General features: G+C 43.5%; 1 long non-coding RNA gene across 1 annotated transcript; it reads left to right on the top strand.

Moving 5' to 3' along the window:
* Positions 1–5748: 5748 nt before the first annotated feature.
* On the top strand, positions 5749–19905 carry LOC116439638. The gene is made up of 3 exons (XR_004238217.1): positions 5749–6156; positions 12857–12940; positions 18887–19905. It is a non-coding gene; the product is annotated as an uncharacterized LOC116439638 (long non-coding RNA).
* Positions 19906–22437: the final 2532 nt, after the last annotated feature.

The raw sequence follows: 22437 nt of genomic DNA, 5'->3' as shown, positions 1-22437 counted from the left end.
ACAATGATTGCAAAGGGTAGTATTTCCAGCATGGGTAACCATGGCAATGAATAATTCTATTCTTAGGAACTGTGCCAGCTGCACTAAGGCCTTATAGTAGTACTCAAGCAGTTTGCTAATGAGAGAATTCTTGTTTATTTTAGGAGGACATTTTCCTGTGTCCACACGTTAGCCTGTAGTTTCTTAAAAGCACATTCTTTATCAGTAATACATGGAAAAAAACCCCTTCAAACCAAAACAAGCTCTGTTACACAGCTCCTGTCGCAAGTAACGTTTTCACGCATTTTTTTTCCTTGGGAAACTGTATTACAAGATATATTTTTTAAGGAAATCTATGGTATGCAATAGTATGCTTTGTTTTTACTACCACCTTCTACAATAAGAATGAGCTTAGGATGCTCTAGAGTGGCTGTTTCTTGCACAAAAACACAACACCTGTAAATTGACCCAAAGATATACGGGTTTTATCTAGAGGAAGGACTCCAACTATTTTAAAACACTAGTTTTATACATAATTTTATTTGACTAAAGAAAAATTTTATATTATATTACTTATTAAAACATAAATTACACCTTGGAGTCGAATTATAAAATATTGTTCTTGTACATGTGTGAACAGGATTCCTATGTTTGTAAAAAAGTGCACAAAATAAGTAAAATATTTTTTTCATGTTTTACGATTTAAGTGCAATTTAAATTATTCTAAAAATAAATGTTCCAAATGGAATACTTTTTTAGCTTATATGGTTTAGAGTATGTTCAGTAGAAACCCTTAAGGAATAGCTAAACTGCAGTTCCTGTCATTCCATGAAAATGGTCTCAGAGTACAAAAGCAACCAGGTGGAATAATGCATCCTCTCCTGTTTTCAGAAAAACATTACCAACAATACCAAGTCTCTTATCCAAGATGAAATCCTTAGGAAAGATTTATGGAGCAATTGTTGAATCGTGTGAAGTTGTTTGGAACAGTCGTAGCTTGAGGGTTTCTAGGAAAGCATTCCTTAGCCTTGTGTCTTTGATCATAGAAATGGTGAATGTGCCCAAATAAACAGCACAGCACAAGCCTTCAGGTTTTTCCATGTCGCAAAGCAGATTGATCTCTTTTCCATGGTTAGTGAGTGATTTGGTGCCCTAATTAGTGGGCTCTGTTTTCACCAGTCTCTAAGTGACCTCTATCTGCCCACAACCAGCTGTCGGGTGGCTCATGCAGTGCCCAGCCTCTCTCTCTCCCTAGGGCTCCTAGGGATCACCCATTCCTGCTCTGCTCTCCAGGAAAGATCTTCTGCCTGTGGCCCTAAAGACAAAGCAGGATCCACCAGCTACAGCTTCCCAACAAATTCAGTCCAGACTGACTTAAGAGAAACTCTCCAAACTTATGATTCTGCTTGGCTTGAGATAGTTTGGTTCTTCTGTAGCTCAGTACGCCCCCACCTCTTTAGCATTTTAAAATCTAGGTCAGTTCTGACATGAAAACAGCCTGGAAAAGCCTTAGTGATTTTCCACCAAACTGTCACAAGTCAATGACCGATTTTTTCTTCCACAGTTTCTTTTTCCAGCTAAGACTGTTCCCTGGGTTTAACTCAAATAATCAAGTTGCTTGTTTTTCCCTCTGCCCCCTGAAGCTGAAAATACTAATTTTGGGGAAATCTACAGCTCATTTTCTTATCTCCCTCTGTTTCATGCCAGTGTGGATGGACAGCCACTGAGAGGGGTGATCTTCCCAGCCCAGGCACCTGTGTCCCAGCAGAGCTCTTGCCGTGCTCCAGTCAGCACAGCAGCAAGGTGCCAGCTCCTGGGCAGCCAAGCCCAGCCTGGACACGTGTGCCAGGGCACGGGCACTGCAAATGGATCTGATACCTGCTGACTGACAGGTTTCCTCCTGTGTATATGAAGCCACGCTGTCTCCTCTGCCTGCTCCCACTGGAGGTTTAGAGGAGATTTTTCAATGGGATGGTGGCACAGGAATAGTTTGTGTGCTTCTGTGCACTGACCTGATGAACCCACACAGACCCAATGGCAAACTTGATGAACCCTGCAGAAATTGCCTAAAAGAGAACTGGTAGCTGACCTTGAGCTGCTGACCTGATCTAAACCCTGGGCTACCCAGTGGTTGCTGCTATTTTCATGGCTGCCCCAGATAGCTGCCTGAAAGTGGGAATGCTCTATTTCTGGGTTTTGTTTTTTAATTTTTTATTAAAAGATGTACTGACAAAGAAAGCGCTACAGAAAGGGAGAGGCAAAAAAGCAGGGTGGGGGGGGGAAGGTTGGGGGAGAGAGAATCACTTCATAGAGCTCTTCCAGAAAGATGACAGACACCCAACCCCAGGCTCCTTCTCAGAGTTGTAAATACAGTGTACACTTCTGAAGTTCCATGGAGTTACCCTTAATTTACACTGGAGTGCAAGCAGTCCTAGCTGGCAGAGCTGCTGCAGTAGAGCAGGATAAATGAGGGAACAGGGAGGCTGCAGCAAGATTAGAAAATAAGTCTCTCCTGAAAGGGGAGATTTAAACAAATTCACACTGGGTTTAGAAGCTTGTGGAGGGATCACGGTGCTGTGGCTGAGCAAGCTGAGCTGGGATCCCTCCTTTACACTTGTTGTGGGCAACAGACCATGCAGAAATCCCCTCTCCCTTTCAGGCTGTCAATGTGCAGCCCAAAAAGCTCTGATGTGGGGTCTTATACCACAGAGGGTTAAAGTGCTGTAGTTTCTGAGGCAGTCCTGTGTTCAGCCTTTTCTGTGGGCTGCAGTGGTGCTCATTAGAAGCAATTAATCTCCAGTGCTGTGCTCTCCTGTCAGCTCGTGCCGCTGTCATGGGTCAACTCATCCGTAAGGAAGCAGCTGGGCATCCCGCGCTGACCAGCATCTCCTCTGATGTCTCACTTTGCTCTCATCCCTCACAGGTGGTTTGGGTAAATATGTGCAGGGACATAATACGTTAATGACACTCACAGCTGTAAGCCCAACAAATGAGGGAAACCTGGACAGCTTTTGCTGCTGCTTCAAATTAAAGTTTGAGACTGAATTAGAAGCAGTTTGAGAGATGTGAGCCATTCCCCTGTGCCTGGGAGCTCTGCAATCTCTCTGTAAGAGGGCTAAAGAGGAATCAGTGCACAGGTTTGGAAATTGTTCCCTGATAGGTCTGTTCCTTAACATCAGTGCCAGCTGTAGATGATATAAAACATTGCCATACCTCTCCAGAGACCTCTCTTCATGGACAAAAGTCACCAGTCTTTGGCAGCCCTAAGACCATAGAAGTTACTATTCAGCCAGGCCAGAGGCAGGTTTTCAACACCCTCCTGCCACATGCATCATTCTTTGGCCTTTGTATAAACCCACTTTCTCCTCAGGGCTATGACTGATGTAAAGCAGCTTGACCTAAGGGCTTCACTGCTGGTTTTACAGGTGGCACTAGTGGTCTGTTCAAGCAGCTCCCAGTACATGGGATGCCCATTGCAAGGCAGCTGCCAGTAGCCAGCCAAGGATCATAGCTGGATTCAGTCTAAATTTTTTTCTCTCATCTGGTGACAGATCACCTGTAATGCAAATCACAAATGTCACCTGAGACAGCACACTTATTTCTACAACAGGTCTTAATTCTCCTGAACACTGCAGAAACCCTCCACAAGACATGTAGGAGATGAGGAAAATATCATTTGGGCAAAGGCCAAATCTACTTGCCCTGGGTCAAAAAAGGTGATGATACTGTCATGCAAAAATGCATGTCCCCATTTAACCTGCCCCACCAGAGACCCAGGGAATAGTGGTATCCACTGTTTGACTTGTCAGCCATGACTTCAGTTTCTCATTTCCACAAACGAAGTAGTTTTTTCTGAGAACCTATGTTCACCCAGCTTGTAAGCCATTGAAGAGCAACTGCATTAGATGTAAAGGCTGCAAAAACTCAGGTGTTAGGACCCTGTTGTATGACAAAAGTAGCTTTGCCAGCACTAGGAATCTGGCTGGGGGTGACCTGTGGGCATAGGAGCTTCCATCCCAGACAACCTGAGGGAGGTGACTCAGTAGCTCCTGGCATAACTGTGCCTTGTGTAAGAGCGAGGAGTGGTAGCCCTTAGGCTGGCACCTACACAACTCTAGTTTGTCCTATATCCTACATACTTTCTTTGTCCACACAACTGCCTGCTGGTGGTCTGGTCTCTTTTAAAGTTTTGATGCATTTCAAGTGCATTTTTGAGAGAATTTCACACAGAATTCATTAACGCCATGTTAATGAAGCACAGTGCTGCCGTGCCATGCTGCCCTGCCATGCTGCCAGCACCAGCTCTGCTCCTGCTGCTGTTTCTGAGCTGGGCAGGACTAGCACACATGCCACCGTGTCTCCTACTTGTCAAAGGCAGCAAAACATCCTTTCGTGTAAAACTATTTTGACTTGTAGCTGATTTGCTAAACACGTTTAAGCACTGAACACTTATTAGTAAGTGTCCCTGCAGAGTGCGGGGGGCACCCACAGCCCTGGAGGAAGTGTCAGGGAATGGTTTTGGCAGAGTTTCCTTCCTCCCCTGCAGCCAGGAGCCGGACCCTGGGAGCTGACTCTGGGCAGCTGGCACGGCAGGGGGGATGGCAGACGCGGGCAGACCGACTCTGCTCAAGCTGCCGTCTCCTGCCTTGCTAAGCCGGTCACTGCCTGAAGGATGCTCCTCCCGAGGGCCTGGCCGTGCCGCTGCCTTCTCCTAGTGCTGCCAGAGCCCTGCAACCCTGCGCCCGTTCCCGCACATCTCCAAGGGGTGTGGGCAGAGAAGAAATCTTCGGAGGCTGGGGGAGGAGTTCAAAGGCTTGTCGGGCAGGGGCTGCAGAGAGAGGTGTGATGGGGAATTAATAATGGATTTTGCAACGGGGAAAAAGAGTTTCTGAATCTGGAAAAAAAAATGCTCATCTAGTTAAATCCTTCTTAGTTTGGGGCTCTTCTGCTGCTTGTAGCTAAATTCCCGCTCCTGCAGTTTGTGTACAGGTAGCAGTCCCGTGCAGTGTGTTTTGTGTTTAGGTTCAGTATTGAACATGGGGCCGGGAAGAGACTGAGTCTTTCAAGTTGGATCTTCCCACTTGTTCTTTTAATTACGGGAGCTCTTGCCGCTGTCTTCCAGCAGCAGCTGAGGAAGAGTCTGGAATGAGTCATGACACTCTCCAGTTGTTCCTTGAGATGTCCAGCCTGGAGTGGATGGGATGATTTGCCACGATCCTGCCTGGCTGTTTGTGCTTTGCAAGCCATGCAGAGGAATAGGCAGCCCCGGTGCACAGAGGAGCTGGGGGCAGCTCCCATCTCATGCTGGCCCCCCTGACAAGAGCACCTCATGAGTGGGAAAGGCTTTTCTGGGGTAGTTTGCAAGGGTGGCTGAGTGATGGGCTCCGACGTGATGATAGCTCTGCCTGGTTGCTCTGCAGAGCTGTGGCTTCTCCCCAACTTGCTGGAGGGAAACTGCCCTGCCAAGCCACAGGCAGCCTTTTGTATTGCCAAGGGTGCAATGCAGGAGCAGGAGAGAGGAGGATGCAACTACTGAGTGGAGGAAATACAACTATTTACCTCTCCACTGCTAGTCAGTCTGCCTAAGTGCTATGTCTGTCCAAGAAGAGTCTGCTTGAATCAGTGGGTTAGGCTTAGAAATCAATTGTAATGCAAATCCAGAAGAATGCAGCTCTCTGGTGGTACCCCAGGCACTGCCAGCCCCTTCTTGGCTAACAGGAGCATGGATTTTACTTAATATCCATGCTGGGCCAAATTCTTCTCTCAGCTTAGGTCATTCTTGTCCAATTATTCCTCAGACGGCTTACTTTTTTCCCCCTGTAATCTCAACAGTCTTCCAAGAAGTGCTGAGCTTGTCTGGGATTTTTCTTTTGCCCCTCAGGTCCTGGGTTATCTGGTTTTAGAGCTGTGGAGTGCTGCAGTGATCCTGCTGCAGTGAGCCTGCTGCAGACAGAGTGCCCTTTGCTGTGCTCATGGGCTGTAAACTTGCCTGAAAAACAAAAAAATGGAGAAATGAGGCTAGTCTGGCCATTATCTGTTGATTTCCATTATAAAGGAGCACCATAGACCATGCGGTCTTTCAGTGATGTAACCTAGTCCTGTACCCACAGGCAGAATTTGGCCCTCTGTGTCCTGGCACAGGAAGTGCAGAAAAGCTGTGGAAGTAGTTCCATCAGGGTAAGTGCATTACCTTCATGTTTTGAAACATAATTCTCTCATAATTCTCAGTTAAAATGCATGAACAGAGATTTTACACTAAAATCTATGATTTCCTCTGAATTCTCTTCTTTTGTGCCTTCTGCACTTGTTAGTCAGTTGATACACAGCATTTACAGCCTATCTTTTGTGCAGTGGCCTTTCAGCTGTCATGCTCTGATCACATTCAGCCTAGATGTATAGAGCATTTATTGTTTGCTTTGGGAGTTTTTTAATGAACGTTTCATTTAATATTCAGCTTTACTTGCCATTTGTCAGCAAGACCAGCATCCTGTTGAATTTCTCTCTGTGCAACCTCAGTGCATCAACTGTGGCTCCATGTCTTGTTTCAACAATAGCTGCAAATAGGCCATAGGATCGTTTATGTCAGTCATATATAAAAGTGAAGACAACAGAGGTCTAAATTCAGACCATAATGGAAATTATCTTCTTTTTTCTTTCCTTCTCTTCTCAGGCTCTGACCCACTTTTCCCCCTATATCTCATCTCTTGTAAATGTCTTGAGCTCCATCTAAGGGTGTCCTGTCAAGGGGAAACAAGAATTATGTTTGCTTTCTTCCCTTGTTTATGCTGCATGGAGCAGGCCTAAGAGGTTTCTTCCTCTTTATCCAATAATATCCCCTTGCTTTCTTTTTATAATAACTCCAGGGCTTGTCTAATAGATTCGCTGGCTAACTGGCATAATACAGATACATATAAAATCTGCTTTGCTGAGAGGAGTAACAGTTTTTCATTAAGACTATTAATGTCCTTTGGGGACTTTTATTCTGTTTCATTGAAATGCCTACAAATATGTAGGAGAAAATATACTCATGTTAAACGGTTGGATAATTCTGCCATCTTAGCTAAGAGATGGGCAAGCACTATATGAGACATCCTGCAAATTCTTCAGCAAAAATAGTGAATGCCAAAGTTGGCATTTTACATATATTTTTCCTTTAGAGCTATAAGAAGCAGTCCCAATCCTCTTATGCCTTGTTTTTATATAGAAATAAAAGCACAAGCAAGAGCACAAGCCAATTTTTTATGTTGTTTTCCTTGGTAGGTCACTACTAACAGAGCATTTTTTAAATTCCCAGCAAGTGCTACTGAATCCTGACCTGATTTGGAATCTTTCCAAAGCACACAAATAAAACCAGGTTGACAAAGCTGATTTCAGAGACTGGTTTGCCTTTGGTTATCTCAGCTGGGATTGCCACAGGGGCAGGAGAAGCACCAGCAAACTGATCAGCCACCAGCATTGCTTTCAAGAATACTTCATTACTCTGGAACAGCAGCATCAAATCCTATAAACTTCCTGAGATTGCTGATGTGTTGGCCATGGCATTAGCAATTGCTTTACATGAGCAGTGACCTCCAGAAACACCTTTTCTCCTTTTGTTTCCCTCTTAGCATTTCCTTGAGTTTCCTCTTTCCAACACCTATGTGCGCCTTTAGTGCCCACAGCACTGACTTTCCCTAGTGTTTGTTTCCTCTTCTGCACGTTTCTGCCTGTTATTTCAAGGGGACTCGATGCTCTTTTGAAAGCCCTTGGAACTGGCTTCCTTTTTGCCACAGACACTGCAAATTTGCCATATTTCCCCCATAGTAGGGCCCCAGACTCACTTGTCAGTCATTCTTGCAGGATCGATTACTCCAGGAGAGAAGGTGTGAATGGGCAAATAAACTGACACTGACAACAGTCATAGGCATCCTGGCTGTAAACTCCCTTGACATTTCTATAACTTTTTTTTTTCAGAGTTTGTCATTTAAACATGAAGCAAGCTGTATTCAGATAGGAAGTGAGGAATGATGGGGAAGGAGAAAAAAGGATGGATGATCAAGGCACAGATCATTACAGTGATTAATTTAACACCATGGGCTTGTGTGGATGTCTTCCAGGATTTTGTTGCACCACAGAAAGTGATCTCAAGTAGTTTTGGGATGCATATTAAGTTTTATTGCACTTGCTAACCTTCATCTCTAAACCCAGAGTTTTTGTATTTTTTAAAATCATGGATCTCACTAAAATATCAATATTCTATGACCTGCTCTCTTTGTATTTCTGTATACTCTTCCTGTATTTCACTCCTGGGTTCATCCTCAAAAGTGAATGCTGCCAGTGTTGCTGTTGCCTCCCCTCTGCAAATCATCCATTACACAAAGGCTCTACAAGAGAGAGAATTCGAGAAAAGAGATTTCCTCCCTGGAGGACCAGAATTTTATCCTCATCACAGAGCTTTTACTACTCTGTAATACACAGCAATCATCTAATATCTCTCTTCTTTATCCATAAAATGAAAGCATTAACATCCCCATCTGTCAAAGATTACATGTAAACATTCATCCCTCTCAGAGTGTCATGGAGATCCACATTCCCTTTTGTATAAGCACTGCTGCCTCTTCTTTCCTAACTCCTGATCCAGGGCAGCAGCCTTGAAGAACATTTCAAAAGATATTCACACTTCAGTGATTCATCCTCACATGACGGTAAATACATACGTGAGAATATACTTGCAGAGGGGTTTCCACAAGTCATCATGTACTCAGCATCTGAATAATATTTTAGAGCCATGAAAGGGAAGCTGATTTTAAAGAACCACAATAATTTCAAACTCAGGGGCTGTATCCCAGCAAACAGGTCACATGCCTGCAGTCCTATGCTGTTTTCCCCAGACATTTTGGAATGTCTCAGCTCAAAATCTTGCTTGGTGTGTTTTCCATGATGGTTGTCAGTGGTCTATTAATTCTAGCAGCTCCAGGGAAAATTCTGTGTCTTCCTGCAGCTACACAGCATGTGATTTGTTTTCATCTACATAATCCATCTGTCCCCCAATCTGAGAGCCCTAGGTGCCAGGGAGCATGGGCTCAGGGAGCTGCTCTGTAAGGCACAGACAATAACCTTGCATAATTTCTGGCTTTTTTTCTTAGCATCTGATTTAATTAATGTGATTCTGTGTATGAGTCATGTAATGGGTGTCTCTTTAATGTACATCTTCTCGGCCACGGCGCCTGTTTCTGAGACGCGATGGATATCAGTAAATGGAATTACAGGTGCTTGGTTCATCCCAGAATCTCATCTGAAGTAGTGTGATAATTCCTTGCTGTGGCCAGAAACCACATGAAGTGCCTCTTTGCCTCTGAACATGGGTGCCAATCCTCCAAGTTTCTCCATCCTGAGGACTTCAGCAACAGCTAAACAAGAGGCAACCATCAGCTCAGACAGGGAGACCTCCAAGGGAAACTGTCCTGCTTGTTGGGATGCTGTGGGGAGGGGTCCAAGCACACCAGCGCTAACAGAGCCTTCCTGGATCCAGCCCTCTGTTACCTGTCACAAGAGCACTGGCAGCTTCCAGCAGATCTGCTCTGGTTCATAGGTCTGACTCTTCACTCAGATTTCCCCATCAGACCTCAAATACTGGAAAAAACTATCTTTGTGGTGTGGCCTTTTTAGTGTACACTTTGTCATATTTTTCTCCCAAATAATCTTGATTCACTTAAATGTACAAAGATCTGTGGTATCTGATCCAAATGGACTAGAGGACCTGACATGCCCCATCACCACCACAGCAACATATGGCTCTGGGTTAATTGTGGCAGGTATTTAATCAGATACTTACAGTGTATGTGTCCATGGATCTGTTTGCACAGTGGAAACTCTCCCCATGCTCCTCAGAGCCTGACGCTGCTGGATTTTTTTTTAATCTAAACATTTTCTATTTTTGGGTGTTTACATTCATGTGGGAACAGCTATAGGGGCACATAAGGCTGAGGACTAGTAGCAAAACCTGGAAGTGTCCAGCATGTTGGATATTAGGAAAATATGCACAGAGTTGTCCAGCAAAATTATGCCTGTTAGACAATGTTAAGGCTTTCCCTGCTAATATGTAACCCACAGGGGTACTCTGTAAAAAGCAATCCAGACAAAAAGAAAGAGGATGTGTTCACTTTTAAGTTGACTGAAACAATTTTTGCTTCCCTTTACAGTTTTTTTACAGTTGCTGCTGCTTTAAAACTCTTTCTTTCAACAAGGACAAACCATGTTTCTTTCCCAAAAATTGTTTGTCTCCACCACAGTGTGTTTCCACCATACCTAGAATTTCACTCTCATGTTTTGAGAGGATGGGAAGGACCCCAAGGCCAAGCTCTGCAGCAAATTAAATACTAACATCTCGCCTCTTTTCTCCCAGACTTTCCTCAAGTGTGCACAATGCTCCCTCACTGAAAGAGTTTTGAAGTCTTTGCTCTGGAGACACTCTGGAATGGTTCTGGATGTCAAAATGACTGTTTTGTGTTGAAAATTTCATTGCAGCTCACTCTCCTGCCAGGGAAGGCATTGCTGGTTGGTTCCCAGGTTTGCATGTCACTGAGGTCTGTGCTAACCTTGTCTCTTCACTACTTCAGTACTGGAGGGAAATGGATGCAAGAGGAGACCAAAAGAACTAGCACAGGAGATAAATACCAGGCAATAATAGTTTGCAAGTGAAAAAGGCCTCTGAGGGATCACACCAAAATGGGAGTAGATCTGCATGAAGTAAGTAACAAATAGGAAACACACCTTGCTATTAAGAATAATGAAAAGCAGGTGAAATTTCATCTGTGTGTATGGGTTCTTCTCCTGATGCCTATCTCTCCTGGGAAAAATCAGCCCTTGAAGACATGTGCCCTGGAGAATCCCCAGCTCACAGTTTCCTAGCTACAACACCCAGCAAGGAATTTGGTTTGTAATCAAGCCTGTAGCTTGCAAGGCTTTATTATCCATAAATCTTTGAATTTTTCTTGGTGAGAGGAAAATGCATCTCAGGCCCCTCCAGAATCTCCCTCATGATGCTTCAGTCATGTACATGAAGTCACATGGGTCCATGTCCTGAGGAGGTCACTAGGACATCAAGATGTCAATCTGCTAATGGACTGATTATCTCATGGTCTCATGCTCATAAGCAACACAGCATCTTATGCACAGCAGCAGGGCCACCTCCCTTCCTCACTTCCCGTGTCCACCAGCTTGCAACACACCAGCATATCAGCTAACTGGGCTGATTTTGGGGTAATTGTTCTGTCTGGTCGGGGAGAGGGTGCACTCCTGACAGCAGGAGAATTTGAGGAGCAAAGAGCTAATTTTGTGGGTCACAAAATCACTGCAAGAGAGAAGACTGGCCTGTTTCCAGAGGTGAAGAGGAAAAGTTATTTTGAAAGGACAGGCTGGAGTCAGAAGAAGTGTTTGCAGCTCAGTGTCCTCTTCAATGTATTGTGTAGGTTTAGGGTATATCTGCACAGCTCCATGACAGACGGTTCACATCACACATATGGGACTCTAATTCCAGACGCATCTCCAGAGTAAGCCAACAGGTTCCCTCCAAGGTGAAATGCACCCCAAGGGTTGGCTGGACTCATCCATTTCCCTTGGAAGACCTGCCCCTGGGCAGTATCACCTCGTGGTGGCAAACCTAGCAGAGCCCTGTAGCATGCATCAGGATCTTGTTTTCCCCTCGTGGAGGGCAGAACACCCCCAAGTCTCCCCTTCCCACTTCTCCCATGGTTCGAGGTCACAAGTCACCTCTGCTCTGCTCTAGCCTTTCCTTGGAGGAATGCCAAGGGAGTCCTGCAGGGCACAGCATTGGCAGGAGGAAGATGAGTGGGACCTGGCTGCATCCCCTACCCATTCCCACTGCGGTACATTTCAGCACTAGAAGGGAAAGGAGTGGAACCCCCAGGCCCTGGGCAGGGAAGGGGATAGAAGAGAACACAGGACTGCTGTAGCAGTAGCTCTCAACTAATAATACTTCTGGGTTTAGACATTTTATATGCTTTGGATTGCGACATTTATCACAGTGTTGTCACAAACCCCATCACCAAGGCCAAAAGCATTGCAGCAGCTTGAGATCACTGTGTGTGTTACTCTTGCTTTTTTTCATTTTTAGGATGGTTGTGCTATTGTCTTTAGGTCAACCTGCCCAAATTCAAGTTTCACTGCTGCACCACATGCCTGCTGGACTTCAGCCAATGCCACGAGACATGACCAGTGCCTGTCTTTGTGCTTTGATTTTAGGAACTCTCTTTACCAGAGGGAAAACAGATGCTTTCCATCCAGACTAATCAGGGAAGAAGTTTCACCCAGGGGATGCATCTGTTTAAAGATAGTTTAAATGTAATCAAATTGGTCAAGTTTGAGGACCAGCAGAGCTCTGCCATGAGGGACAAAGCAAAGGGACTGAATAAAAATAATAAAATCTGTGCTCACACGAGATTCTGGGGACTGTGTTGTGCACTTTGCCATGAACTGAAATACCCGGAGGATAAAACAGCAGTTGAGATTAAAACAAAGCTGGCATCAGTCCAAGGTGCCAGTAAATCACGTGGGATTATTACTTCACTAGAGATTTTACTGGTGTGCAAAGAAAGTAGAAACCGATTTCTGCTAAACGATGGAGTTAAGAGGAATCTCCAGCAAAACTAAGCCTTCATCCTGCAAAATCTCTACACAGTTCTTAACTGTGAAATTAACAATGTATGAAGCTCTAAATCCACTGTTTCCAAACAGGATTGGGGGCTGACAAGGGCTGCACCATTCCATAAGGGATTATTTTTCTCCATGAGGTTTGTAAAACGACATACAAAGGACAGGAAATAATCAAATGTGAATAGACTTCTTATCTACAAAATTTCCTTTTGTGTTTATACAGATGTTGAATGTGAACACAAAGGAGAGCAAGCATTTGGCCTGTTAGAGGAGAAAGGCGGAAGAGGCGAGGAGGAATGAACACATGGTAAAAAAATAGGATATAAAAGAGAGCCTTAAAAACACAGTGGAGCAGAAGTGTCAGAACAGTCCTTAAAATAACCTGGCTGATGGGTGTGATGAATGATGCAGAACCAGTGCTTGCTGTAGTCAGGTGTCCAGATGAAGCATCCTCCTCTAACCACATTCCCTGGGAGGCTTCAGTCTCGACCACTTGCCAGAAACCAGCCACAGCTTGTAGCTGGTACCATAAGACAACAGATGTTTAACAACATCCTCTGAGAAATAAATTTGTGCAAAACACTGGTAAACATGTACTGATACCCAACAGCATCAAAGCAGTGGGAAGACTGGGTTTTGTCATGGAGAACAGGACTGAAGAGCAATTAGAAGTGGAGAAGTACTGTCTCTCTCTGACTGGAGTCTGCTGGATGTCTGATGTACTGCCCTGTCTCATTTCCGAGGCTGGTACAGCTTTATTGACAATATATCTGAAGTAATTACTTTTAAAATGAAAACTAAACCATCTTCCCTTATATTCAAGGGAAACATTACATTTTAGATGTTACTTTGTAAATCAGTTGCTCTATATAGATTTTTGGTCACAGCTATGGTGGAATGTGCCTTGGGCTTTGCTTTGCTAAGAAGCACAGATTAATCCCCCGCCACTCTTTCTTCCAAGGCTCCAGCACAAATGGTTCAAAGGAAAGTATTAGTGCAGACTGCGTTGAACTGTGCATTTACTGAGCTTGCTGCAAGGCAGGCATATACAAAGTGGCTACAAGTCAAGCATTGCTTGAGGAGAGGAATGAATATTCTGGAGTGAGAGTAATCTGGCCACAGCCTCTGGCCCAGATTTTTGCTGAATTCATCGCCTGACATCTTCTTAGAGCCTAAGTATTAGGAGCCCAAATATCTGAGTAGGATATGGGAAGTGGATACTGTGAAAGCCTCCATCTGCATCACTGCATTATCTCATTGTGACAGACACTTCAAGGTAATGCCACTCATATGAAATTCACACCAACTATTCCTATCTCAAGGTTTCATATCATCTCTTACGATGGTATCTGAGCCCTCTACACAGTCAATACTACTTGGAAACTCTAGTACATAGGTGTAGTTAGACCAGGGATTTTTCCTCTTCTTGTGGTATGAGGGCTTCAGTTTTTCAGCTTTTTTTTCTTCTCCTTTAAATCCTTCCCTGTTTGATGAGCTGGTTTTACTGTGTAGTTGAAAAAGCTTTTGAGGGTGGATGATCAGCAACTAGAATTCACAGTTTCTTTTAGAAATGTGACCAAGAAGGTAACTTTAGATGAAAATTATTAACAAAAAGAGTTGTAAAAGAGGACATAAGAGTCTCTCTTTCCTTATAGCTTCATGCTCCTATTGGAGTACATCTAACCAACACGATTCAGAATGAAATTCAAATCCTGCTTTTCCTATCTTGGAGTCTCTGGAGCATACGAGTGTACTTGGTGCAGCCATGGTCCCTTTGTAAGCCAAACCCACGTATTCGTAATCCTATTCTTCTTTTATCACCGATGTAATGACATTTACTGGAAAGCACTGAGCTGGTTTCTTCTAAACCCCTGCAATTTAGCATGCAAGTCGGAAGATGGCAGCAGTAAAGCACGGTTAGGGCCTTTTTTGTCCACAGGCCTTTGTTCCAAACCATGTTCTTGTTCCAAAAAATGGCAGATTTTTTTAAAGGTGTAATTTTTAACAGTGCCATCAAGTATGACAGGCGTCCTTCCAATAGACGAGAATCCATGACTGCCTTTCATCCTGATGGAAACCAGCATCAGGAGCAGAATATACCTTATTATATGTAAGAGCTTTTAAAAAAATCGTGTTGTCCTAATATCATCAGAAAACTAGTGTTTCATCCTATCCATACCCCCCCATATTTCTGTAAAATTCATATACATATAATTATGCGATAGAGTGAACATTACTGAAATTCAAGGATCTTCCTTTTTTTAAATTTAAAAAACCCCTATTTGTATTGCAAGCATTTCTCCCATTTCTTTAAAGCTCAGGAAAAGCAGAAAGGGTCTGCAGTGGGAATATTCTCTAAGTCTTCGGCTGTGAGTCTGTCAGCTTCACCCACAGCTTAGCAGGGTGCCAGCTATCAAAGGATACAGTGATGCCAAGAGACAGTGTGTTTGATTGTCACAGAAAGAAAAGCGAAGAAATGAGGCACTGTCAGTGAGTCTGTGTCCCCTTCTGCAATAATAACAACTTAATATGGTTACTAGACCGTATTCTCAAGGTTTACTCTCTGACATGACTGTCAATATGCTTGCTGAGCCTTGGCATGACAAGGCCTGCCCTTCTTCAAGTTCTGACCTAACCAGTTGCCTTCTCTTTGCTGTATCCTTGCAAATGTCATTGCATTTCACTCTCACTTCAGAGAGATTTGAAGCAATTCTATCTACTCATTTCTGTCACTTTAAGGGGACGGTTCTGGAAGCACTCCTGTGTGAAGCAAACCAGATGCTGGTTTTGACAGTGTGTGATACTGTCTGTGGTATAAAGCCAGTGCAATATGTCTGTAGATGACAGTGTTTTCCCATCAGCCATGTACCTCACACTCTTCACTTCAGTGAGGATGACTTCCCCTGGGACAACCTTCTGTAACTACTACTGAAGAACCAGGTGCCTTTTTCTAGGCAGAGCTCCTCAAATGCTCTGGTTGTGCAGTGCATCATTGCACCGTGCCCTTCCCTAAGAAGGATGAATTCTGCACAATTTCTTCTCCCTGGGCTAAGCTATATGCTTTAGTCTGAGAGACAGGATTCACATGTCTTCAGTTAACAGGGTCAGGAGTCCGAGTCATTTCTGGTTTTCACTGGATATAAAATACATATGTAATCGCACAACATGCCAGTGTTGCCTTTATTTTGTAACATTGATACATTCGAACTATATTCATGGCGGTGACATGAAAACAGTTTGGTATAGTCACATAGTATTTTCTATAAGAAGTTATTTATCTTGTGCAGCACATTTATGCTGCTCAGCTGCTACCAGGGAGAGTTTCTTAACTTCCTCAATGAGCCTGAGCAGGCTGACATCAGTCAAAGATCAAATCCCATGTGATTAACTGTGCGATAACCACAGCTAATATGGTCTTACTCTGTATACCTCTAGTAATCCATGTAAGACCTAAGTAATCGAGTCAAAATAATAATTTGTGAGGGGTGTGTCAGTTGGTAGACAGGGAGAAGAATAGCTGTGATTCTTCTGCCTGTCCCAGTCTCAGGGCTCCTAATGATGAGAGTTGCATCTTCCCACAGCACACGGGTGCTTCAGAGGGCAGCTACAAGTCCCTGCTGTGCACTTACTCCTCCTGGGTAACACAAACATGTAACCCGATCCATCACTGAATTACTCCAGAGTTCAGACAATAGGATTCAACTAATTTTACAAAGCTCTGCTTATTACTTGCTCTAATGAAGATGCAATGGATCCTGATGACATAAGATATAAAACTACCAATGGGGTTTGACTAATGTATTGGCCATGCAAGAGAAGAAAAAAAGGCTGTTCAAAAGCTGGTACCATCCTATGTCCTGAGAACCAACTGGATTTCCAACTGATTTTTACAGGTACCCTGACCAAGTATTTAAGAAAAAAATGGTTTGTAATGAAAAAGACAAGTTAGGTTAGAAATGTGGAGACTGTTTTTTACAGAGCTTATTTTACAAACCTAAGTGTTGTATTCTGTTACTATAAATTTTCATAGAACAATAAACATCCAAAGGTAATGAATGGACATATTCCCTTGGAGCTGGGGAGAATGGAGTTTATGAAAACTGAGTAGGCAATTTATGAAATCAGAGTAGACAGCACCACAAATACCATTCAGTCACACATCTTCCTTAGATACACTGGCTCTGCATATGCCTACAGGTAAGATTGAGTGATCTTGCCTGCTTTGCTGTATTTAAAAACAAGATTCAAGTCACATTCTCTCAGTAGAGAGATCTTCTATGTAATGATTGTTGTCAGTAATAACAATTGAACTGATGCTTTTCTTGTATCACTCAGTCAGTGGGGCTAGACAATAAAATAACCTGTCTCCCTTTTAATTTAATTTTGCAATGGGAATCATTGGTACTACTTGGCAAAATCCCTGCACAGAAGGAATATATTTTTGGAAAAAATGAAATAAAATCCCTGCACACTGATGCTATCTTGATAGTGCCTAAAAATCCATCATTGTGCCAACTTTAATTTCCTGATCAAATCAGAATATGTGAACATTATCTATAAAAATATCTGTTAAAACTTTGATAGAAACATATTGAGTATTGCCTGGGAAAACCCTGAGCCACTCATGAGTCTAAGGAAATATATTAATCGACTTTTCCTATGTGTCTAGTCAGAAAGCAGTTTTCTTCACTACAGGTGGTTGTACTTCCACTGAGGTTCAAAATAGAAAATGTTTTGGCTACTTTGTCTGAGGTAGGGCAGATGTTCCCATATATCGAATGGATCCCAGTGCCCTCCAGAGACAGTACTTTATTCAGTACAAGCTGGGGCGTATTACAACAGCTTAAACCACTCTTATTTCTAATTGTCCCTGTGGAACAATCAGAAGTTCAAATTTGTGGACAAATTGGCTTCTCAATACATGCACTCTCAGCCTGTAAGGCCTTGATCCCTCCATCTCCCTGCATCTGCCAGTGCTGCACTTGAGCCAGCCTGTTCCCAGTCTGACTGTGGGGGACAGGATGCAATCAGGAGGCTGCTCTGTTGACATCCCCAATTCCTTCTGTCCCACAGAACATGTCACTGCCCATTCCAGAGGTGATGGCACCTGCAAACCTCTGTGCAACTGTGGGTCCAGTGAGGTGAGGGCTGTCTTTGTGGGATCAGCTCTCAGCCACAAAGATGCTGAACTAGGAAAACCCTCAAATAACTGCTTAGGAAGTCTGGAAATAAAAGCTGAGCTTTTGGTATTCATTTCAGGTTGAGCTATTGACTCTGGAAAAGAAAGGAATTTGAGATCTGTGACAATTAGCAGACAATTATTGTAGACTGTCAGCAGTGTCCCTGTCTCGCTACTCCTGCACAATTTGAGAAAAAGGTCTTTCATACTGAGAGATACTGTTGCAGAAATGTTATTTATTGGCATTGCACACGTGAGAAGAACTTCACCACCCACAGTTAAAGCTGGAGAGCAGTCAATGACATACAGTCAAGGCCTTAAGAAAGTTCCTGTGGCAGGCACTTGATTACAGAGCATAGTGCAGTGATTACAAACCAAGGTACTCCCAGATCAAAAACCTTAGCTGGTACATTTTAAGCTCTATGAATAATTTAAAATATTCTTCTGAGCCAATTTCTACATTCAGTATTTGGAAATAAACCAAATTTCCCCACATATGGCTAGAGCTTCAAAGTGATAAGAATTTGCACATGTAATCCTTACCTAGTTGCTCAGTAGGACATTAGCCACATGCTTACATTAATGGTTAGGCTTCTTCGTAACACTGGGGAGAATACTGTAATTGGTGGCAACGCAGACCCCACTTGCAAGGCCTGGAATATTGCATTTTCCACATTTGACTCAATTCATTAGTTGGAGCTGTGAAAATAGGATGTGACATCCGCCTGGGTTTGTGTGTGCAAAACAGCAGCTGTGTGAGACGTGATAGGCAATAATTGGCTGCCTGCAGAGCAAGAAAACACCCACATAAATGACGTCTCTCTCTTCTAAAACATTAGGCAAGGAAGCCTTTCAGCAAGGGGCAGGCAGCCTCTCAGGAAACAACTGTCAAATCTGCTTACATCATTGTGTCTCATTAAACTGGGAAATGCAACTCTTCTAATCATTAGTTCAGACAGCACATCATCCCACCATCCATCAGGAAAGTTTTATTGTAATGGATTATTTGTGTCAGTGTTCACCATGGCAGAGTTCTTAGAGACTCCTGTAATGCAACCATTTTTCCTTTTACAGGAAGCAAATGAACTATTTCAAACTAGGAATTCTTAGGAAGAAAATAGAAAACAACACAAAAAGCATCATTACATTGCCAAAAGAATTCACAATGGACCCACACCTTCAACACTGTCGTCTCTTCAAACCACTCTGTCACAACAAGGGTATGGAAGAGTCAAAGAAAAGAAGCAGAAGAGATCAAAGGAATGGCACCTCTATTAGGAATGAATACACCATCCACGTGTCTTCAAAGTAGAAGTGAAACAGCTTTGGGGTGGGGGTGGTCTACAAAGTCTGAGTGACAATAAGAAATTAAGCATGGAGTGTTATTCACCATTCCACATAATTCAGAAATCATACCTATAAAATGAACTTTTGTTCAACACTCTTCAATTCCCAGCAGTCAAAAGGATGCACTTTCCACAGAGTACACAGCCAAACAGTGGAACTCATGCTACAGAGTACTTTGGATGCTGAATGATGAGTTCTGTCCATGAGTCTGTAGCAGATAAAAACTTTGACAGCTGAAATAGCTGTTACTTCAACTTCTTGATGAAGAGCTTCTCTGGGCTGCTGAGACGTGGGAGGTGCAATGTGTGTCCTATTCTTACACTCTTCCTTAAACACTGACTTCTATGAGGTAGTTGAATCTTTAATGAGAGCCAATAGACTTACTAGCATGTTTCAATGGTGTAAATAAATTTTTACTGTTGCTATCCTTATTATAATGGAAATGACAAAACAACACCTTACATCATTAGAATTATTTATTTTTAAAAACATGCTGCTTTCACTAATATAAAAAAAACCTCAAAGGCCTCTTTGCCTGGAACTGAAAAATAATATGGAGCCAGGAACAACTGGTATTACAGCCAAGACCTTGAATCAGTAGTACAGTTATTTTTCTCCATCTTTTCAGATTATTCCTTAATTATTTTTTTTTATTTTAAATTTGTAAGCTGCAATGTTTTCCTTTTTTTGACTTGTAGCCCCCACCTGATACCAATTTTCCTATTAAAAAGGAAAATCAACACAGATTCTAGGAGCATCTAAAATATGTAGTTAAGAAAACATCTCATCATATTTCCAACACCTTTCAGCTGTGATGCCAGGACAAGGCATGACAATGGCTGTGCCTCCTTCAGCTGTCATCCAGAGCCTTCAACCACTGGATCTCATTATGTGCATGTTTTAGGGCAGGGACCTTATACAGCCTACAAGCAATACCGTGGTGTAGTCCCAAGAAAAATAACAGCTGAAAGTTATCTTGAGCTCTCAAAAGCTCTGCTCCTTCTCAGCCACATGTGGTAAATCATAATATGGAAAAGAAAATAGAAGCAACATAGTCAGCAGTGTGACCTTTAACAGCTGCAAACCCATTGGAAGTCAGAAGAAATTGTCTCTTGATAGAGGAAATACTGAGCAGACAGAGATCACAGCAGCAGCTGGCTCGCTGGCCAAATCCAGGTTCTGGCACCTGAATGCCACACATGCCTGCTAGGTAACTGATAAGCAGAAGCATTAATTTGCCCTCTGTTTTGGCACTCTTCAAGTTTACAAGAGCAAACCACTGGCTTTTGACAATAGCCAAAATCAGGGGCTTTTTAAAGTCTTAGTATTAAGAAAGGTGGGTGCTTTCCTATTGTTGTGTCCCCACTACTTATTTGCATCAACTAGCATGAAACCTTGTAGTTTAAGCAATCAGCAGTGGTGCGATAATACAGTTAGTGAAAAACAGAAAAACACGCTCATGAAGGATAGAGAATGAGTATAAATGGGATGAGATTTTTATTTTTCTTCATGAATTTGATTCAAGAGCTTTGAGTTAGCTAAGAGTGTGGGTTCTACAAATAGTGTCTACTTGATATGTCTGGTCTATTACTAATAAGCAACACAAAAAGGAAGGTAAGGCTAGAGAACAATTCAAGGAATGAAGGTTCCAGTATTTGTCCCAGTAGAGGCCAGCCATAACATTGGCTGCTGCCTGGGCTGTCCAGTGGTTGGCACCAGCCAGCATCCCACTGCCTGCACTGGAAAAGGTCAGAATGAGCTGCCTGGGACTGTGAGGTGGCTGAGGAACTGAGTCAGGCATCCACATCCCTCTTCATATTGTGTGGCTGTCTTCCCTGGAGGAGAAGAAGGAGGTATGAAAGGAGGATATCATGATGGTTAGGAGCAACCTGCACAATGACTGTGTCTTGAGCATCCCCCAAGACAACAGGAGGAGCAGACGCCATCCCTCCACTGCCAACTCTGTTCTGGCTTCCCATTCTCTGATGGGATAACATGGGATAACATCAGAAACAAGAATAAGATATGGCCTGAACATGGGTTTCTTCCTTTGCTCCTCTTCACTCATGTGACAGCAGTGCTGGAAGTAGGGACCACTTACCAGTGAGGGAAGGGGTGAAGCTTCTAACAGGAACTGGTGTGAGATGGCATGGGGCTGGGATGCCTGGGAGTGATAGGTGATTCTGTCTCAGGAAGTGAGAAGCATTAGGATTTTGTACTTTTGGAAAATGGAGAAATACAAGAAGAGAAAGGAAATATCAGGGAGTTCTTCTGCTCTAGAACTTTGCGGATAAAAAAGTCACTTTTTGTGGTGGCCAGTAATCCTACAGAACAAGGGAGAAAGAGAGTCCACTGGTGGGAGTCCCTAGTATCAGAGATCCTCCCCAGGTTAGGGTGACCAGAAAAGCTTCTCCCAGGATGCTCTGTTCTGTTCTGTTAACCCCAGTTCTGCTTCCCTGGTTGGCCCATCAGCCTCTCTGCCCCACTGTTACCTTATACATCCCTGCCCTAGAAAGTTCTCCATTTCAGGTTCCCCCCCCGCCCTTGCCCCATCACCACACCCCCAGAGCTTCCCCACTGGTTCCCATACCCTAGTCCCACCTTTTTACCACCCCCATGCCCTCAGATCATTGGTCTCTGATGCTTCCTCCACTCCCCTATATAACCCTGGCCCCTCCATTATTCTCTGTCCCTGGAACACTTCATGCTTGTGGCTGCAATACACCACTCCCATGGAACTTTATATGGAGACCCTTCCTGCCTCTTTGCCATCGACCCGTTCGAAGGAGCTATCGATGTGTGTGTGCATGTGTGAGTGTGTGGTGGTCCTGCTGAGCGGCTTCACTTTGAAGACGCTTTTAGGAAGGTGTGGCACCTCACGCTCCGGCACCACAAAGCCGCAGTAGAGATCGCAACAACTTTTGGCTGTGCAGCTAAGGAACCCTGCACTAACTCTTCGCTCTGCAGGAAATACAGGGAGAGCCTTTCAAACTCTTTATACAGTAACCCAAACAGCAAACATGGACCAAACTCTGAATCTGAAACAAATGGTTTAATTCTGTATGATATTGAATGTCAAACTTTGGTCAGAGGTCATTGGCAGTTGTTGAAGGAAATACATAGGCAGTCACAAAAGCTGCCCTATTCCTTCAGCTCTGCCAGGTTAGCAGCAGGCTGGTGATGCTGCTACCTGGAAATACTCGCATTAAATATGCCTGCTCTACTCACATTTGGCAAACACATTTTTTCCACTCCTTTTTTCCCAGCACAAAGTTCAT

The sequence above is a fragment of the Corvus moneduloides genome, chromosome 2, assembly GCF_009650955.1.
Source record: "Corvus moneduloides isolate bCorMon1 chromosome 2, bCorMon1.pri, whole genome shotgun sequence".
In the NCBI taxonomy this organism is placed as follows: domain Eukaryota; kingdom Metazoa; phylum Chordata; class Aves; order Passeriformes; family Corvidae; genus Corvus; species Corvus moneduloides.
Note: the sequence above shows the minus strand (reverse complement) of the source record. Positions and strands in the feature narration are given on the sequence as shown.